At 39.7% G+C, this 21617-nt stretch overlaps 1 pseudogene; it reads left to right on the top strand.

Annotated features, from left to right (window-relative positions):
- The first annotated feature begins 188 nt into the window (after window positions 1-188).
- LOC116476878 (dnaJ homolog subfamily A member 1-like) lies at window positions 189-15451 on the top strand (annotated as a pseudogene).
- Window positions 15452-21617: the final 6166 nt, after the last annotated feature.

Below are 21617 nucleotides of genomic sequence, written 5' to 3'. Positions count from 1 at the left end.
CAATATTAGAATATTTGTAAAGACAATGGAACCCAGTCCTAAAACAAGTTGTAATAAAATAAAGTGATTGAGCTTTTATTTGGATCATGAATCAATTCAGAAAATATAGAAATAATTGAATTTCCAATATTGCACTAGTGACAAAAAGGCTAAGGGTAGCTTGCTATAGTGGTATCAAATGCAGAGTCATGGCCCTCCGAGCCATAGTTGAAGGAACCAGCTCAGTGAGTGGAATGGTATGAAAGGATGAAAACCTCCCCTGACTGCTGCTCAATTCCCTCCAGCAGAGCTGATTAAAAAAAAAAAAAAATGCCCTTTTGCACTACATTGACCTGTTCTGTGAATAGGTCAGCCAGGTGCAAGCTACCAGATGTGACTTTCCATGGTCTCTAAGCCCCAGGAGGCCATTTATCTCTTTTATTAGATAGGACTCAATGCTATAAGGGGTGGCAGAACCAGCATCTTACTATCAGGGTATCTGAATTTGTCAAAATTTTAGCTTTTTCAATAGGAAAAGCACTCTGAATGTGTTGTTTCTCCTCATTACATCATGATTTTATCATAAAACAGACTTCTCAGTAGTTTGGGAATAGTTTAGACATGCTTATAAAGCCACCTCTGACAGCCTAGATTATTTTATACTTCTATAAAATGCCCTTTTCACCCACTTTACCTAGATTTTTTAATGATTCAAAACATGTTGAATAACTTATGTAAAGATTTTAAGAAACTTGAAGAGACAGTTTACAAAGCTCAAATATCTAGTGGGGTTTCACTGGAGAACCTCATAACATTGAAAGAATGCTTTTGCACTCTCAGCGCTCCCCTTGGAAAGCCCTCACCAAAGCTCAGGCCCCATCTCGTGCTTTGTGGCTTTTCCCTTAGAAAATTGCAGATGCATCTTCCTCCTTGAGGAAACTTGGAGGTCTCCAATCCCCTATTTCCACGTCTCAGTCACCAACTTAACCAGATAAACTAATCTCAGATGACATTTAAAAGACCTTTCCAAAGATAACACATACTCAATTTAACATTCCCCTACCTGCTGCTTCTTCTCTAAGTCAATGAGACCTAAAACTGGCTGCCTTTAGAATAATCTAGACAGCTCCTTAAAAATGCAAATTCTTGGGGCCGGTTGCAGTGGCTCAAATCTGTAATCCCAGCACTTCAGGAGGCTGAGGCAGGTGAATCACCTGAGGTCAGGAGTTCGAGACCAGCCTGACCTACATGAAGAAAGCCTGTCTCTACCAAAAATACAGAAATTAGCTGTGTGTAGTGGTGGGCACCTGTAATCCCAACTACTAGGGAGACTGAGGCATTAGAATCGCTTGAACCCAGGAGGTGGAGGTTGCAGTGAGCCGAGATTGTGCCACTGCACTCCAGCCTGGGTGACAGAGCAAAACTCTGAGAAGGAAGGAAGGAAGGAGAAAGAAGGAAAGAAAGAAGGAAGGAAAGAAAAGAGAAAAGAGAGAAAGAGAGAAAGAGAAAGAAAGAAATAAAGAAAGAAAGAAAGAAAGAAAGAAAGAAAGAAAGAAAGAAAGAGAAAGAAAGAGGAACGAAGGAAGGAAAGAAAGAAAGAAAGAAAGAAAGAAAGAAAGAAAGAAAGAAAGAAAGAAAGAAAATTCTTGAGCTATACTCCAGACTTTTATTCTGCAAGTCTAAGGGGACACAGGAATCCCCAAATAAGTTTGGGAATCGTTTGGTCAACTCATCAATGGCTATTGTGGAAAATTTGTGACCACAATAATTGGTAGGACACTATCTCCAGGCAATAAATAAGTTCATGATCTCAATATTGACAGATCTGTGTTCAAATCTTTATCACTTGTGAGTTGCTTGGCCTCTCTGAGCCTCCACTTTGTCCGTTAGGGAAAAAAAAGATGTAATAATACTTACCCAGGTTGTTATGTGAATTGAATAAGAGAATTTTGTCAAAGATGTTAATATGAGGTAAGAAAAAGAAAATTGGGAAAAGGGAGGCAAAACAAATCCTAGTACAGAAATAATGGTTATGCAAGGCAGTGCTGAAAGAAGTAGTCAGCTATACTGCTTTCCTGGGGAGGAATTAAAGTCATTACACTCTTCTGGGCTCTGGGTGGAATAATTCTGGATGTAAATTAAGAATTGAGGAGATTAAGAGGTGGTCCCGGTTAGGACACAGGGAGCTTCCTCCCTTGGGCAACCTGAGAATTCCATTCATTGAGTTAAGATAATTGCTGAATGCTTACTGTCTTCCAAACAGTGTTCCAACACAAACTATACCATATAAGAATGTAAGAATCACATTGTTCCCACTCTGTTGGAATTTATATTCTAGTTGGAGCAAGGCTGGTAATATACAAATAGATAAATTAGAAGTAAATAGATGAGCAAGAAAGATCAGACCATGACAAATATCACACACAACATTTAAAAGGCAATATGATAGCGAGTGACTAGGCAGGTGCTTTTGATTGGGTGGGAGTGGAAGGGCATCTCCAGGGAGCGATAGTTAGTCTGAAATCTGAAGGGCAAAAAAGAGTTGGCCCATGAGAAGATTGGAGGTAAGTACATTCCTGGCAGAAGGCACAGCTAGCACAAAGGTCTTAAGATGGCAAGCTTGGCACGTTCAAGAAACAGAAAAAAGCCAGTATGGCTGAGGACAGTGAGTGTTGGTGAGAGGGTAAGGACATAAGGTCGAAGAGATAGGGAGTGGTCAGAGGACAGAAAGCATTGTATGCCAGAATAAGGAGTTTGGATTTTATTCTAACGATGACAAGAAGCCACTGAAATGTTGCAAATAAGAGTAGTAACAGCGTTCCATGTATGTTTCGCTAGGATCACTGTGAGCTCTCAGTAAAGAATGAATTTTATAAGGAAAGAGGTGAAAGCAAGCAAATCATTTAGGAACCTATCACAGTAGCCCAGGCAAGAGGACTGGTGGATGCAGCTTGGAAGAGTGTGATGATAGTAGAGAGAGAAAGAAACAGATGGAATCAAGACATATTTCAGACGCAGAGTCTACACTTCTTGTGATATGGTGGATGTGGGATGTATAGGAAAGAGAAGAATCAAGGAGAAACAGGTTTTGAGGCTTAAACAAGTGGCTGATGGCTAGCAAAGAGCAAGTTACAGAGGGCAAATTCAAGCACTCTCCTGGCGGTAGTTCAATCACCATAAAACTCTAACAAAAGAAGTAACCAATCTAAACAGGTCCATGAAGGTCATCCAAATACTAACAACAGAGGAACAGAACTTCAGTAGATGTTCTATTCTTAGATTTTTAAAAGCATTTGATATTCCATTTATATAAAGAACGACTTTTAAAAGTCACCTGCTTGGTGAGATATTTTAATATTATAATACACAAAACTACGAAATGACATGGTAAAGTATAGGTAAATTGATAATCTAAGTTAGGGCTTGATTTTCTTGTTGTCATGAGGTTAAAGGTGGACAAATATCCTTTAATATCAGGTCAGCTATAGAGACAGCAGAAATGACTGAGCGCTCACTGTGTGTCAGGCACTGTTTGAAATGTTACTCTTTCAGGAACCTTGTGAGATTCCATGATCATCCCATTTTACAGAGGAGGAACCTGAAGTAACTTCCCCATTGTCACTGAGTCTGCCAGGGGGAAGTAGAGCTTGAATTTAGGCAGTGTGACTCCAGAGCCCAGACACTGAAATCATGCTTGCACCCCCTGAGAAGGACTTTGCTGTGACCTCCGGCTTCCCTGGATTTCTTCTCTTCAGTATTGTTTCCATGGAAAGAGTTAACAACTCCACACCCCTGGCATTCCCTTTACAGAGTTTTGTCCGTATACATCTAAAGATAAACGAGCCCCAAGCCCTAGGTGCTTGGAAGCTATGATATGAGATAAAATAATTGGGTTGTTTATTTTATTCGTATATTGCTTTAACTTGCATTATGCAATAAAACTCCATTAATCCATACTTCACTGATCTCATGTGAAGATAACCAACTAAACTATATGTAATTAAGAAATGGTACTTTTTCTTCAGATAATTCTTTAGAGTCTTATTTGTAAAGTAGGCAAATCCAGTTTTTTAAAAAAGAGTCATTTATTTTTGGTTCTAGTAATTAAATTTATTATGTTATCAAAGTAGCTTATTCTTATGATATAGTATAAAACCAGGGCCTTTTGTGAAGTGTAGTTTTTTACAAACTTAGCTTTATTACTTATTAAAATCCATTTATATCTTAGTTAATAATATTAACTTTCTTTGACATTACTAAAACTCCACTTCTTCCCAAATATTTTCTCAGGCAGATTTCTCACATTTTTCTTCCATTATTCTAAATGAATGAGGTTTTAAAGTGTTCATATTTATGGGACTACGTATAAAAATAATAATAAACACCAACTTTTAAAATTATGTTCTTTTTCATTTTGCAGAGATTGCTTAGGGAAATAAAAATGTAAATGGTACAAATTTACAGCCCTTTATTCATGGAGCAATCCTTCCCAACTGTATGGAAGAAGCCCACAAATATCCAGCCACATAAAACTTTTAATGCAGACATTTCAAACACCACCAGATTTCTGTCACTTCTTTTAAGGAGGGAAATTTTTGTGTTGAACAATAGGAAACCATGAATAGCTGGTTTCGACTGAAGCCTAGTTTTCATATTTTAAACATGATCATTTAAGGTCAGAGAAACCAAAACTTGACAAATAGTGTTAATTTTTGAAAAGAAGAAAGACAGCTTGTTTTGAGAACTTACTATGAGCCAATACCTCTATTAAGTACTTTCCATGAACATTCACAATGTCCTGTGAGATGTGCCCTCTGATTTTCTCCCTCTCCAAGCAGAGGAGAAACCGGCCTGCCAATTGGTGGAGTGCCTGCTGGATCACAGTAAAGGATGATGCTGGTGTTAAATCTCACTCACCTGCTTCAGCAGGGTGGGCTCCAGATGAGCTTTTCCTTCCTGAGAAGTGCCCAGGGAACATGATCAGCATTGGTCTTTTTTACATCCCTATATCAGCATCAGGCTTTGGGTGGTATTTACAATGACTTGGAGAAGAAGAAGTGTACTGGTCAGTTGATGCCCTTGAGTAATAGAGAGTACCAGTCTACGGGGCTATGCCAGCTCGGGGACCTCAGGGAAGGCTTTTGATTCTGTCCAAACAGCCTATTCATTATGGGACTACATATAAAAATAATAATAAACACCAGCTTTCAAAATTATGTTCTTTTTCATTTTGCAGAGATTGCTTAGAGAAATAAAAATGTAAATGGTACAAATTTACAGCCCTTGATTCATGGGGCAATCTTTGAATTACGGGTGGCCAAGACAACATACACATCTCTTGACACATTTTCCCCTTCCCAGACCTCAATTCTTTTGGGGAGAAACTTCAAAACAAGGATTTTCATATGTGGTATAAGAATAAATATGTTCTTATTTACAAATTTTAAATCTACCAGAAACATATTATATGTTCACGAGTAAGACTTCCCTACACATTTATCTCCTATTGTTTTCCCTTCTCTTTTCTCATAACCTTCTATTTTCTCCCTCCTATTCTCTTCCTTTCTGGTATTTCTCTCTTGCCTTCATCTATTTGGAGGAGGAAGGAGGTGAGAAAGGAAAACATGGGAAAAAAGAGAAGTTATGGCAAAGCAATTATGCTTAGCACTTCTTTTATATGTAGAATATGCTTGTGCCATTACCACTTCTTAGATATTTGCTTCCTGGTTTTAAACTTTATTTCTTTAGATGAAATTCTTTAGAACTACTGAGGGTGACTTTTTTTCCTTACATTTTTTGTGCCTCAAGCAGAGAACTTGAGTTCTACTTTCTGGATACATGTCTTGCTAAATGTGTGACTTTGGACAAGCAATAGCCCCTTGCATTTTTCACTTCATCGTCAATTATACAGAGAATAATACATGTTTTACCAATCAGACAGGGCAGCTGTGAAGATGAAAAGAAACAGCAAGGAAGCCACACTGACAAAAGACTGATTTTATGAGCAATTCTGGTCACACCTTAACATTTCTGTTCCTTTCCCCTTCCTTTCTCCATAGTCTTATTTCTTCTTTTCTGCCTTTCTCATCTGCCATTTTAGCAATGTCTCATTTATTTGACATATAAATAAATAAGGTGTTCCATTAGAAATTAATGGATTTTTTTTGCCAAAGTAAACCATGGAAGTTAATTTTTTTAGATTTCATCATTTTAAATGGAATATTTAAAATACAAGATTTACTTATATTCTGCCTCTTTAGACATAGTTTATTAACACAATTTACGTTTCCTGATGGTTCAAGATTATCTTCACTATAAACACATGATGCTCTCCCTCAAATTGTTGACACCCACCCCATGCTGCCATTAGTACATAGTGCCTCAATTACTGGAACCTACTTCCATTGTTTCACCTTAACCTACGGTCTAACTTATGTTTTACAATCTTTCTTCCCAAATAACTCTAAGTTCCTTGATGATACAGACTGTCATTCATTTAATTCCATGTCCCAGTGCTTTGCATGGTGTCCACATTCCAGTATGAGTTTAGTAAGTACTACCTGAAGTTATAAAAGTCACTGATAACCTGAAAACCTATTCATTTCTAGGAGAGAAGGAACTATTTGCAACAACCATGTTGGTTTACATAGATTTGATCTTCACAACTGAATAAGGAAGGTAATATTACTATCTCCACTTTAGAAATGAGAAAACTGAGGCTCAGATAACTTAAATACCTGCCCAAGGTCACACAGCTACCAGCAGAAGAGCTATAACTTGAGTCTGGACCTGTCTTATTTCAAAGTCTATTCTTTTCCTGCCACAACACATACCATATACACTAACTCTGACATTGAATGGGCTTTGTGGTTTGAGATGAAGTTCATGGCTTTTACAATTTTTCTGCCCCACCCTCAATATCGCCTGCCACCTCTTTGGCTATAATTTATCTCATGACCTCTTTTACTGTCCTAATCTGCAACTGACTTAGAAAATACTAACTATGGGCCGGGCGCGGTGGCTCAAGCCTGTAATCCCAGCACTTTGGGAGGCCAAGGCGGGCAGATCACAAGGTCGGGAGATCGAGACCATCCTGGCTAACACGGTGAAACCCCGTCTCTACTAAAAATACAAAAAATTAGCCGGGCGTGGTGGCGGGCGCCTGTAGTCCCAGCTACTCGGGAGGCTGAGGCAGGAGAATGGGGTGAATCCGGGAGGCGGAGCTTGCAGTGAGCCAAGACCACACCACTGCACTCCAGCCTGGGGGACAGAGAAAGACTCCGTCTCAAAAAAAAAGAAAATACTAACTATGTATATTAGACTTGTTTAAAAGTAAGAATAAAACATTCTCAGCAACAATAAAAGGAAAGAATGACAAATGGTTTTAAAGCTGCACATTGACCCGGGCTTAGTAGTAGTACCTAGAGTTGACGTTTCTGCAGCAATAACCATGGCTCTTCAGGAACCAGGGCCCATAGGGAGTGACCGTTTCTGGCGTGGTTAAGTAAAGGGAAAGTGAGGCCACACTTCTGGGATCTGGAGAGTTTTCAATAAGTAAATTGCAATGAAAAACACCGTGTAGTCTTTGGCATCATCTATCTAGATTTTCAGATGTGTCTTTTGCTATTCCTTGTTCTTAGCTGGAGGATATATTGTTAAGGGGGCTAGATAAATGACGTCTGGATAACCAAAGTGTTCATAATGGTCTTTTTCTTTCTTGTTCTTCTTACTTTTTCTTGGCCCATGTTCTGTGTTTCAGGTGTTAGGTTTGACAGCATCACCCATAGCACCTAGGCTTTGGTCACTGAGAGCACATAGGCCAAAGAGAGTGCAAACCGCTGGTACAAATTAGATAACTGCAAATGAGTAAGTAAAGCATTAAACAAAAAATGACTCCAGTTGGCATAAGTAGTTTTTCCCAGAAATACTGTGCCTGTGAAGATGTAATTGTACATGGTACCTAAACATCCACTGGGTTGCTGACAATGTCTCTGCACTTCATGTCTGCCTCATTCTTTCTGCCTCCACAGAGTTGATGACATTTCTTGGGCTCTTTTGCTACTACTTCTGTCTTTGTTACCACCACTTCTGTTCCATATATAATCTCCTTTGCTTGCTTTCCTCTTCTCTCTGCCTTTTTTATTTCTTATTTTGTTGGGTCCCTATCATGTCATCTGAGCTTCTTGGCTACATCTATATGAAAAGACTAACTTTTTTTGTAAATCTCTATTAAACCAGAAGATTTCTTCCCTCTTGTTGGATAATTAATCAATCCCGGCTCATCCACCATAACTTTCACATTTTTGGCTCCTCTTAATCATGTACAAAATACTCAAAGCTCATGGTTTATTTCGTTTTTTACAAGATGCACATTATTCTTCCTTTTGTAACTGACACCATTCCTGGTGCTTGAACACTAGACTCCAGATAACTGAAGTTATGCTGTACTCGATAACGCCTACCTGCCAGAAATCACTTCTCCATTGATGCACACATGGTAGTTGATGTATACATTCATGACCTCTCCCAGGAGGTATCCAGGTTAGGATCAACTTCCAAGTGCCAGCTCCAACAATTCCCTTTCAGTTACTCTTCACCATATATCTCAAAGTAAAGGAAATTGGCATCACCAGAGGGGTAACCTGATTCTCGAAGTGATTTTCTTAAATCATTATAGATAGATGAGGTAGATCGATAAATAGACCAATTATTTGTGGCAACTCATAGCAAAACGTAGTGAGTTTCGGTCATGATATTAAAAACTCCTAATACATGGGCTTTAATTTGCTAGAAGATCATCCTAAAAATATGATTTCTGATGGTTTCACATCACCCAGGCACCAGTTTATCAAGTGGCATCCTAAAGGACCCTGTTCTGTCATTAGCCTAAGACCAGAGTTACCTGCTACTGCAAACTCAAATAGCGATATGAAGGAAAGAAAAACACTAGAAAAATATGTTCGAGGAAGAATGAGAAGGGGTTTATTGTTGTTATTTTGTTGTTGTTGTGTAAGATATAGAGTTTTATCTATGTTTACCTGTTGAAGAGAAACAAGAAGAGAGAGATAGAAAATACATGAGTGGGTGGGTGAAAGGAGGTATTTGTGGTTTAAAATTGTGCTGTCTAATAGGATAGCCAGTAACCACATGTGGATATTGAGCACTTGCAGTGTGGTTAGTCTAAACTGAGATGTGCTGTGAGCACAAAATACACATAGAATTGTGAAGGCTTAGCATGAAACAAAAGCATGTAATTATCACATTAATATTTTTCATGTTGATTAGAGGTTGAAAAGATAATATTTTGGCTACAATAGTTTAAATAAAATACATTGTTTAAATTAATTTCACTTGTTTTTTTGTTTTTTAAAATGACTAGAAAATTTTAAATTACACATATGGTTCACAATTGTGACCCACATTATGTTTCTTGACAGCATTGTTATAAGGTTTTATCTACCCAGATTAGGTTCAATGAGGAGTAACAGAAAACGATAAAATGACCCACAATGATTACTAAATATAAATATTTATTGATTCCTCACACAGTAGGCCAAAGGTAGACTGGACTAAAAGGGCTTATGATCATCAGAGGCTCAGGCTTCTTTAATCTTTCTGTTCCACCATCTTAAGCACACTGCCTTGTGATCCAAGATTGCTGCTAAACCTCTAACCAGAAAAACCACATTCCAGCCAGTAGGAGGAAGAAAGGAACCCGTTAAGATTCTATCTCTGTGAGGCCTTCTACAACCATCTTCTACAATCTTCCTTGATTGGTAAGAACTAGCTTTGGTCAAGATATGAGCCATCTCTGTAAACTTTGGGGAAGAGGGGAACTAACTACTGTGATCTGGTACTTGGCTCCCTGTAAATACAAGAGAGATCGAAGAGTGCAGACTTTATTCCTAATAGTCAAGCGCACAGCTAAACGTCAGGAGTTATATTTAGGATGACCACTTGTCCCAGTTTGCCTGAGAGTCTGTTTTGTATGTGTTGTCCTGGCGTAATTATTAATAGCTCCCCTTTTTTCTCTCTCAAGTGTCCCAGTTTGGATGATAAATTATATGGTCACCCTTGTTATGTTTCCAAGAAAAAAGGGAGAAACAGATGATAGGGTGGCAATTCTCTCTGCCAGGGGTTCTTGAGAAATCACTCAAGAGATCCTTAGCAAATAGATGTGTCATCCAACCCACCCCACCAGTATTCTGAAGCTGGTTGGAGGTGAGTTGAAGGAGACACCTATTTGCTAAGGACTTCTTGTGATCTCCATACAGAAAATTAAAGGACTTTTCTCACTCTTTATTATTATTTATTCATTTAAATATGTATGGTACAACTCCATTTGCCAAGTGCTGTGCATTTGGGAGACATATATGTAAAACAGAATTTAATACTATTAATCCCATACTATTAAACCCATTTTCTATTATAATGGAGTAATAGGAGTTTGAATTATTTGAATAGTCTCGATCCTGGTACTACTATTTCTCTCCCTGAATACTTTTCTAAGTCTCTTTCCGTCTTTTACTGGTTCCAGAAAATTCTAGCCCACTGTTTTCCAAAATGTCTTCAAATATATTGCTAATTCTTTAAGAGAGTTCCTAGCCAAATAATATTTGGAAACACAGCATTATTAAAGCATTATAATGCAAGTTAGTATATTAATAGCTCTGAGAAGTACCACAACTGAAATTCCTATTTAACTCTTCTAATCTGAATAGATTTGGAGTTTAACACCTGCTAACATCTAATGCAGCATCTCTTTGTACTACTCCTAGAGTCCCAGAAGTATGAAGATATTATCAGACTCTCAGTCCTCGGTTCCTACCTCTACATTCTGCCTCCTCATGCTCACATTTGTTCTCTATTTTTACCTCTAAAGAGGTGATGCCTAAGCTACCTTCTCTAGCCTTTACTTCATTCTCAAAACTAACTAACTGGACATCTCTGCTTAAGTTAAACGTTGTAATCTCAAACTTAACAACTTAACATTTAATTTGACTTTTTGTTCATAATCAAGTCTCCCCGATGCATGCCTGTTTTTGGAATTGTACTACCTGCAGTAGACACTTTGTCTATCTGTTCGTTTTTGGTTTTGTTTTAGTTTGGGAATTTTTTTTTGGTGAGGGTGGAGGGAAGGGTTAGGGAGAAAGCCTAGCAGTATTGTACTTCATTCCTATTTTTGTTTGAGTGAGAAGTGCATTGCCAATGGCTCTTGGCCAGACCGGGCTTGAGCATGTGGTCTGGGCTCAGCCAATCAGCCTCCCACTGGGCACTTTGAATTTTGAATTATTAATATTAGAACAGAGATGTAAGAATGGTTAAAATGCATTCACAGCGTGGTGGGTGACATTAGCAGTGTTCTGTGACAACAGTGTTCTCAACTTGGTTACTTTAGATGATTGTGATGCAACCTAAAGTTTGAGAACCACAGTATTAGATCTTATACATCAGCTCTTCCAAGAATAATTATTCCACCCAAAATTGACTCTGCCTTTTCTTAAGTCCTATAACCCTTAATATCTATACCACTCATGCTGAACCTATCCCATATTGCTTTGCAGTTATTTATCTTATCTCTTGACTAGCTTCTTAGCTTCCAGAAGGCAGGGTGATATAAATCACCATGACTGACACAGAGTGTAACTCACTTAATGAATCAATGAATATTCACTAGTGACAAATTAATTGCTCCTGATATATGAACTTCTCCATTTTCTTTTTTTTTTTTTTGAGACGGAGTCTCACTCTTTCGCCCAGGCCAGACTGCAGTGGCACGATCTCGGCTCACTGCAAGCTCCACCTCCCGGGTTGACACCATTCTCCTGCCTCAGCCTCCGAAGTAGCTGGGACTACAGGCGCCTGCCACCACGCCCGGCTAATTTTTTGTATTTTTTTAGTAGAGACGGGGTTTCACCATGTTAGCCAAGATGGTCTTGATCGCCTGACCTCGTGATCCACCCGCCTCGGCCTCCCAAAGTGCTGGGATTACAGGCGTGAGCCACCGCACCCAGCCAAACTTCCCCATTTTCTACAAAATAAACTTTAAATTAGTTCACTTCTATTCAAGAGCTTCTTAAGCAGGGGTCCTCAAATTTGCTAGATGTTTAATTAACCTGGAGAGTTATAACAAATATTGATACTCACGTCAGAGCTTTAGAGATTCTTAAGTAATGGATTTGGGGTGCAGCAATCTGGTCACTGTGACTTTAAAAGTTCCTGAATAGTTACATATTGCAGGCAAGGTAGTGTGTAGTCCAAAGACTGAACTGCAGAAGCAGTTTACCTGGGAGTTTCTGAATGTGCATTTCAACAAGATTCCCAGATGATTCCTATATACTTTAAAGTATGAGAAGCACTTGGTTTAGAGCAATGATGTTCAACAGAAACATAATACAAGCCACATATCTAATTTAAAATCTTCTAGGAGCCACATTAAAAAAGATTTTTAAAAGGTAAAAATAATTTTAATAATTTATTTAACCCAATGTATCCAAAATATTATCATTTTAACAATATAAAATTATTAGTGAAATATTTTATAATATTTTTGTACTAAGTCTTTTAAATCCAGTGTGTATTTCATACTTACAGTATATCTCAAATCAGACTAACCACATTTCTAGTGTTTCATAGCTACATGGGGTTAGGGGTCACTGTACTGGATAGTGCATATCTAGAGTGTTCTGACCTTTCCCTCTCCAGCACCAACTATAGCTTTCCTTACAAAAGCTTTTGCTTTAGTCAAAAGAAACTTTTCATCAAACAATCAACCTGCCATTCACTTTCCTCTCTTCCACTGTTACATTCACTGCTCCTCGAAGCCTGGAAAGACCTCCCTCTGCTCTCTCCTGGTCTAGGTTCCATTTTTTTCCTTTAAACCCAGTCTAATTTTATAGCTCTTTGGTGAAACCTTCCTAATATGGTTCTAGATTACAATGATTAGTTGTTGCTCTAAATTTTGCAGGATAAACATATATTTTCATCTATTAAGGGAGATGGTAAAAGATGGTTTTAGAAGGCTAAACATGGAATGTAATTAGAATGATAAAACATGCTGCCCTTCTTAATAAAAATGAAACCTAGACCTCAGAAGGTTGATATTGAAAGGCCAACTCTCTGGTGAGGAGTAACAGCCTTCCCAGGAAAGCTAAATCAATCTGCATAATTCTACTCCTGGAGATCTTCCATGGTTACCCTTGCCTACCTTGCCCTGACCCCATAATGCTAGAACTAAATAACTAATTCTCCAACTCAAGCATAAATGCAGGTGTGAGCAACAACTCTTCTCTTGATTGCTCCAAAATTTAACTGATATAAAAATAAAACATTCAAAAAATACTTTTTCAATAGCCAAAAGGCAATTAAAACAAAAATTTCAGAGTCCAATGAACTTAGACACTCTATAAAGTTTGTAAAATTTAGCCTGTTTTCTGTATGAGCAAGATTACCCAATTCACAGATTACAGGATGGGGAATCAAAAAAGAACTTGCCAAGTCCCCCGTTCCTTGATCTTCTTCTCTTTCCACATGGTGACATTATGTTTGGGCTACAAACCTAGTACTTCCTAGACATCTTGACTCCTGTTGGTCTAGATTTTCACTGTCCAATACTGTAGCCACTAGCCACATGTGCAACTACTGAATACTTGAAATGTGGCTAGTACAAATTGAGATGTGCCATACATGTAAAATACATACTAGATCTCAAGATTTTTTACATATATGAATTTTCCATTGCTGCCATAAAAAATTACCTCAAATTTAGTGGCTTGAAACACCCCTTTATCACATTTGCTGTCTCACAGCTCTGTAGACCAGAAGTCCCATATCGAGTGGTTCAGCTGAACCCTCTGCTTATTAGAGACTCATAAGGCTAACATCAATGTGTACATGCGGTTTCGTTCTTTTCTGGAAGCTTTAGAGGCAAGTCTGTCCCAAACTAATTTGGACTGTTGGATGAATTCTGTGCCTGTGGTTGTAGGGCAGGAGTCTTGTTCCCTTCATGGTTGTCAGCCAGAAGCCTCTCAGCTCCTTAAGGCCACCTGCATTCCTTGTCATACTGTCCCCTCCATCTTCAAACCAGCAAGGACATGTTGAATCCTTCTCATGCTTTGAATCTCTCTGAATTCTCCTGTCATTTCTCTTCTTCTTCCAGCCTGAACAAATTCTCTGCTTTTAAGAACTCATGTGAGGGAGCTTTCCAAAACACTTGGTGAGAGATGGAGGAGTGGTAGCTGCCCAAACTCCTCCTTGTTCCCACACACCAGCCTTAGTCCACTTGCCAGCTGTAGAAAGTGGTGAAAGAAACCACTTACTGTAATGGTTTGGGGGTGAGACACAATGCCATCCAGGAAGAGTTAAGAGAGCCTTACAGGAAACTGGTCTTGAATTACTACCCTGGTGAGAATCCAAATAACAAACAGAAGTGTAAACAGATTTCTCAAGCTTATGAAGTGCTCTCTGAAGCAAAGAAAATTGAATTATTTGAGAAAAGAGGAGAGTGGGCAATTAAAAATGGTGAAGTGAGTGGAAGTTTTGGCTCCCTCATGGACATTGTTGATATGTTATTTGAAGGAAGACGAAGGATGCAGAGAGAAAAAGAGGTAAAAATATTGTGCATCAGCTCTCAGTAACCATAGAAGATGTATTTAATGGTGCAACAAGAAAACTAGCTCCATAAAATAATGTGATTTGTGGCAAGTGTGTAGGCTAAGGTGGTAAGAACGGAGCAGTAGAGTGCTGTCCCAATCACTGAAGTACTAGAATGCAAATAAGAATTCATCAGATACGATCTAGAATGGCTCAAGAATTTCAGTCTGTGTGCATGGAGTGCCAGAGCCATGGAGAGGAGATCAGTCCTAAAGATAGATGTAAAAGCTGCAATGGAAGGAAGATAGTTTGAGAGAAGAAGATTCTACAAGTTCATGACAAAGGCATGAAAGACGACCAGTAGATATCTTTCATGGTGAAGGAGATCAGGAGCCAGGAGATACTATCATTGTTTTAGATCAGAAGGACCATATTTTCTTACTCGACCAGAAGACCTTTTCATGTGTATGGGCGTAAAACTGGTTGAAGCAATGCATGGCTTCCAAAAGCCAATATCCACCCTTGACAACCAAACCCCAGTCAACACCTCTCATCCCCCAACTCAGATTGTCAAGCACAGAGATATTAAGTGTGTGCTAAATGAAGGCATGCCAGTTTATTGTAGATCCTATGAAAAGGATCACCTAATCATCAAATTTAAGGTCTACTTTCCTGAGAATGCCTTTCTGTTTCATGATAAACTCTCTTTGCTGGAATAACTCCTTCCTAAGAGGTAGGAAGTAAAAGAGGCTGATGAAATGGATCAAGTACATCTGGTGGACATTGACCAGTATCAGAAAAGATGGGCCATTACAATGGGGAAGCTTAGGAGGATGATGAACATCATGCCAGAGGTGGTATTCAGTGTCAAACCTCTTAATGGTGCCAATGAGTAACACTCACTGCTGGTATTATATATGCAGTGGTGAATAAGTGAAGGACTATAACCATAATATGCTCACTTCTTGATATTGTTTTTGTTTTAATATTCAATTATAGTCGTGTTTTAAAAGTTAAATGAATAATAAATGAAAATATAAAAGCTCTGATTTTGCCTTAAATATATGTTGACATCAGTGTGCAAGATGAAGTTTAATATCTGTAAAAATTACTTTTTTTTTTTTTTTGAGACGGAGTCTTGCTTTGTCGTCCAGGCTGGAGTGCAGTGGCACAATCTCAGCTCACTGCAAGCTCCGCCTCCTGGGTTCACACCATTCTCCTGCCTCAGGCTCCTGAGTAGCTGGCACTACAGGCGCCTGCCACCATGCCCAGCTAATTTTTTAATTTTTAGTAGAGATGGGGTTTCACCGTGTTAGCCAGGATGGTCTCGATCTCCTGACCTTGTGATCCACCCGCCTCGGCCTCCCAAAGTGCTGGGATTACAGGCATGAGCCATCACACCCGGCCTAATATCTGTAAAAATTACTTTTAAGAAAAGTTATGCTAGCATTTGTTAGGTCATGTCTTGTAATTAATTTCAGATGTGTATATGAACAAGCTTAGCTTGAAATGCTAAGTATATGTATTGACCTCCACTTATGGCCATTCATTGTTAAACTATGAAATTAAAACTCTGTACAGTTGGCCCTCCATATCAGCAAATTCAACCAGCCCTAGATTTAAAATATTCAGAAAAAAAATACAACAATAAAAAATGATAAAAATTTTTAAAGTGCAGTATAACTATATAGCATTTACATTATATTAGGTATTATAAGTAATCTAAAGATGATTTAAGGTATATAGCAGGTTGGCCAGGCACGGTGGCTCACACCTGTAATCTCAGCACTTTGGGAAGCTGAGGAGGGCAGATCATCTCAGGTCATGAGTTCAAGACCAGCCTGACCAACATGGAGAAACTCTGTCTCTACTAAAAAATACAAAATTAGCCGGGCATGGTGGTACATGCCTGTAATCCCAGCTACTCAGGAGGCCGAGGCAGGAGAATCACTTGAACCCAGGAGGTGGAGGTTTTGGTGAGCTGAGAACATGCCATTACATTCCAGCCAGGGAAACAAGACCAAAACTCCATCTCAAAAAAAAAAAGAAAAAGAAAAAGAAGTATATAGCTGGTTGTGCATGTGTTATAGGCAAATAGCACACTATTTTATATAAGGGTCTTGAACATCTGGATTTTGGTACCCAGGAGGGTCATGGAACCAATTCCCCATGGATACTAAGGGACCACTATATTTAACTGGTAATCAGAAGATAAAATGAAATGGCAAGAAGTGAGCATATTATGGTTATAGTCCTTCACTTATTCACTACTGCATATATAATACCAGCAGTGAGTGTTATTCACCGGCACTGTTAAGAGGTTTGACACTGAACACCACCTCTGGCATGATGTTCATCATCCTCATAAGCTTCTCCATTGTAATGGCCGATCTTTTCTGATACCGGTCAATGTCCACCAGATGTACTTGATCCATTTCAAGTACCAACAGAAATGTTGGTTTGTATAGTTATGTGTATTAAGTGGAACTCATTGTGATGCTTCTGCATTTACGCTATTACTTCGACTTTTATTTGAAGGTGCATAATACATAATCTAGCTGTGGCATCAGTAATAGAAATGATCATATTTATAGTTTATATATCATATAACTAATGTTATATGATATAGTACATATATAACATATGTAGATCATATATAGTTACATATATATAGAAAACTCTGTTGATCAGTCCTCATTACATTCTTTTTTTCCTTCTTTTTAGGCCATCCTGAGCCCCTAGGTAGTGACTTACAGAGCTGGGTTAAACTTAACTTAGAACTTAAAGTGATGAGACCTTTACATGGAGGAGAAATAATTTGCATGTACAATATGGGAAGGTATTCCTTAGGTATGTTACAGGCTCACTTTAAACCATTTGATTTATGCTCCAAAGTATCTGTAATTAATGTTGGGAGTATAGCCAATTGTGATAAATACCTTTAACTGTATATTTTAAAGTCAGCATATGGTCACATGCTTACATTTAAATATCAGCATTTAAGCAATTCTTGAAATATATGAATGTCTCCTTAGTATACTGATTACAAAGCGTTTTCAACATTTGTCACTACAGGTGTTTTCTCCCTAGGTCAAAGAATTAGCTTTTCACTAATTAAAATATGTAACTTTTCATTTTAAATCGTTAAAATTAGTAATACAAAAATATTATTTGACTGTTTAAAAAAAGAACTCATGTGATTAGATTGAACCCATGCAGTCAATCCAGGATAATCCCCCTCTTTTAAGGTCTTTAACCTTAATTACATCTGCAAAATCCCTTTTGCCAGGTAATGTAACACATGTACAGGTTCCAGAGACTAGGGTGCAAACATCTTTGGGAAGTCATTCTTTCTACCATAGTATGAAAAAAAGTAAAGTATTTCATTAATGATAACTATATTTGTTACATGTTGAAATAATATTTTTGATATATTAGATTGAATGAAATATATCATTAAAATTGATTTCATCTGTTTCTTAAGTTTTTGAATAAGCTCCTAGAATATTTAAGATTATATATGTGGCTCACATTTGTGTCTTACATTGTATTTCTATTGGTCAGCACTTGTCTAGACCTCTAGAGAGGTTAAATCCTCTTTACCACCCTCAGAGTTTTTGATATTCGGTCTGTGGACCCATTCCTTCCATGAGAAATGCTTCCCTTATAATCAGGAAGTCGTGGCCTTACACTTTTAGGTCTCTCGTGACTAAATACAGCATTGCACGATACAAAACCCACAATTTTCATACAAGAGATACCCAAATATAGTGATGGAGCATGGAGATCTGGGTACAGGGCACATTTCCTTATAATAAAATGAACCTTGTTCAACTTGATAGCCCTAGTGATTACTGACCTCACTCAATGAGAGCAGAGACTTCTTCTATTCGTCTTCTGATTTCCAGTGGCGGCACAAAGAAGGACCTTTTTCTTTCCTTTAAAAAATTTTTTTTGAGATGGCATCCTGTTCTGTTGCCCAGGCTGGAGTGTGGTACAATCATAGCACACTGCAGCCTTGACCTCCTGGGCTCAAGCAATCCTCCCACCTCAGTCTCCTGAGTAGCTGGGACTACAGGCATGTGACACCAAGCCCATATATATTTTTTAATTTTTTGTAGAGATGGGGTCTCTCCATGCTGCCCAGGCTGGCCTCAAACTCGTGGACTCAAGCAGTCCTGCCTCAGCCTCTGAAAGTGCTGGCGTGTCTGGAATTGGTGGGTTCTTGGTCTCACTGACTTCAGAATGAAGCGGACCCTCGCGGTGAGTGTTACAGCTCTTAAGGTGTTGCGTCTGGAGTTTGTTCCTTCTGATGTTCGGATGTGTTCGGAATTTCTTCCTTCTGGTGGGCTTGTGGTCTCGCTGGCTTCAGGAGTGAAGCTGCAGACCTTCGCGGTGAGAGTTACAGCTGATAAAGGCAGTGCGCACCCAAAGAGTGAGCAGCAGCAAGATTTATTGCAAAGAGCAAAAGAACAAAGCTTCCACAGTGTGTAAGGGGACCCAAGCAGCTTGCCACTGCTAGCTCGGGCAGCCTGCTTTTATTCTCTTATCTGGCCCCACCCACGTCCTGCTGATTGGTAGAGTCCAGTGGTCTGTTTTGACAGGACACTGATTGGTGCATTTACAATCCCTGAGCTAGACATAAAGGTTCTCCACGTCCCCATCAGATCAGTTAGATACAGAGTATAGACACAAAGGTTCTGCAAGGCCCCACCAGAGCAGCTAGATAGAGTGTCGATTGGTGCATCCACAAACCTCGAGCTAGACATAGGGTGCTGATTGGTGTATTTACAATCCTTGAGCCTGACATAAAGGTTCTCCACATCTCCACCAGACTCAGGAGCCCAGCTGGCTTCACCCAGTGGATCCCGCACCGGGGCTGCAGGTGGAGCTGCCTGCCAGTCCCGCGCCGTGCGCTCGCACTCCTCAGCCCTTGGGTGGTCGATGGAACTGGGCGCCGTGGAGCAGGGGGTGGCGCTCGTCAGGGAGGCTCGGGCCGCATAGGAGCCCATGGAGGGGGTGGGAGGCTCAGGCATGGCGGGCTGCAGATCCCGAGCCCTGCCCCCAGGGAAAGCAGCTAAGGTCCGGTGAGAAATCGAGCGCAGCGGCCGTGGGCTGGCACTGCTGGGGGACCCAGTGCACCCTCCGCAGCCGCTGGCCTGGGTGCTAAGCCCCTCATTGCTCGGGGCCGGCAAGGCCGGCCGGCTCCTCTGAGTGAGGGGCCCGCCAAGCCTACGCCCACCCGGAACTCCAGCTGGCCCGCAAGCGCCGCGCGCAGCCCGTGTTCCCGCTCGCGCCTCTCCCTCCACACCTCCCTGCAAGCTGAGGGAGCCGGCTCCCGCCTTGGCCAGCCCAGAAACGGCTGAAGGGCTCCTCAAGTGCCGCCAAAGTGGGAGCCAAGGCAGAGGAGGTGCCGAGAGCAAGTGAGGGCTGTGAGGACTGCCAGCACGCTGTCACCTCTCGCTGGGATTACAAGTGTTAGCCACTGTGCCTGGACTGAAGGGCCCTTTCAATGAATATTTACTAAACCAATTGAAAGTCAGCAATTGGCTGGTTAAAAGAAAAAAAGATAGATTTTGGAAAGTAAGTCAGCTACCCTCAATTTCTTCACAACGACAAACATTTCTATATTTTACTGAGAGGGCAGCCTCCATTTGAAGCTGTAAAGTAAATAATATTTTTTATATTTTGGAGACAGAGCCTTGATCTGCTGCTCAGGCTGCAGTGCAGTGGTGCGATCATGGACGACTGTAACCTCAAACTCCTGGGCTCAAGGGATCCTCCTGGCTCAGCCTCCAGAGTAGGTGGGACTACAGGCATACACTACCCTGCCTGGCTAATTTTTTTTTTCCAATTTTTTGTAGAGAAGGGGTCTCGTTAGGTTGCCCAACCTGATCTCAAACTCTTGGCCTCAAGTGATCCTCCCACCTTCTCCTCCCAAAGAGCTGGGATTATAGACATAAGCTAGCATGACTGGCCCAAATAATATTTAATGGTTACATCTTTATGAGACAAGAAAGTATGCTGATGTTCAGGAAAAAAATATATTATTTACCAAATGAACACTCTAATTAACCAAATGTTTTCACTGCTGTGTACTTTATTTGGCATAGATGACTAAGCCAAACCAATAAATCTGTGACTGTTTTCAAAACTGTATTTCAAATAGATTTTTGGGTGTACCATTATGTCTGGTGTTTAGTTTTATTTGTTTAATTTACCACAATACCAAAATATTTCTTAAAATGTTAGACCACACCCACCCACCTCTGCACTTCACCTAGCAGAAAATCCAGGTCATCTGTAGAAGTTGAAAAGCAACACAAAAAAGCTCATGCACCTTCATCTAATCCTCCAACCCTGGGCAAGGTAAAAGCTCTTTCCAGAGCATTGCATCCCAGTTTTTGGAGCCGTACCTGCTCCCAACCCCAGGTGTGACCCTGTCGCAGGTAGGCAAAATTACTGTGACAATCTCACAATCCATCAGCTACAGAGCAAAGGATCCTCTGAGGAGAAGTTAGGATTGCTGAGAAAGCACAGGCTGCTGAGGCTTCCTCTCCTGCCAGACATAAACCTGATGCAAGACAGACTTATGAGAAACCAGATTCAGCTCACCCATCCTCCTTCCCAGTCATCTTCCAGGTACAAAAGAAAGACTGAATACTAATCAAAAGATAATATAAATAAACCTTTTAAATAAAATTTACTAATTGAAAGGACTAATAGATGGAGTGATGCATTCTTCAAAATCTATTGTCATGCCTTTGTGGACTTTATTGCTTATCAGCATTTTTCCCCTGAAGAAAAAAAACAGAACAACAACATTTGTTCAAAAAAAAAAACAAATCGTGTTTCTTCCTTTCTTATTACTTTTATTGTTTGAGGTTTCTTCTAGACTATAATGTGGCATTGTGATTTTGAGACAGGAAAAAAAAATCTCTTGTCTTTCAAACATAGGAATGTGATTGTATGCTATTGTTGCCAACAATGAGCTAAAAAGGTTAGTGGATCACATATCTGGCAAACAGCCATCTTTCCTCCTGCTC

The sequence above is a fragment of the Hylobates moloch genome, unplaced genomic scaffold (genome assembly GCF_009828535.3).
Source record: "Hylobates moloch isolate HMO894 unplaced genomic scaffold, HMol_V3 SCAFFOLD_2, whole genome shotgun sequence".
Classification (NCBI taxonomy): Eukaryota; Metazoa; Chordata; class Mammalia; order Primates; family Hylobatidae; genus Hylobates; species Hylobates moloch.
This window is presented reverse-complemented; position numbering and strand designations above follow the sequence as displayed.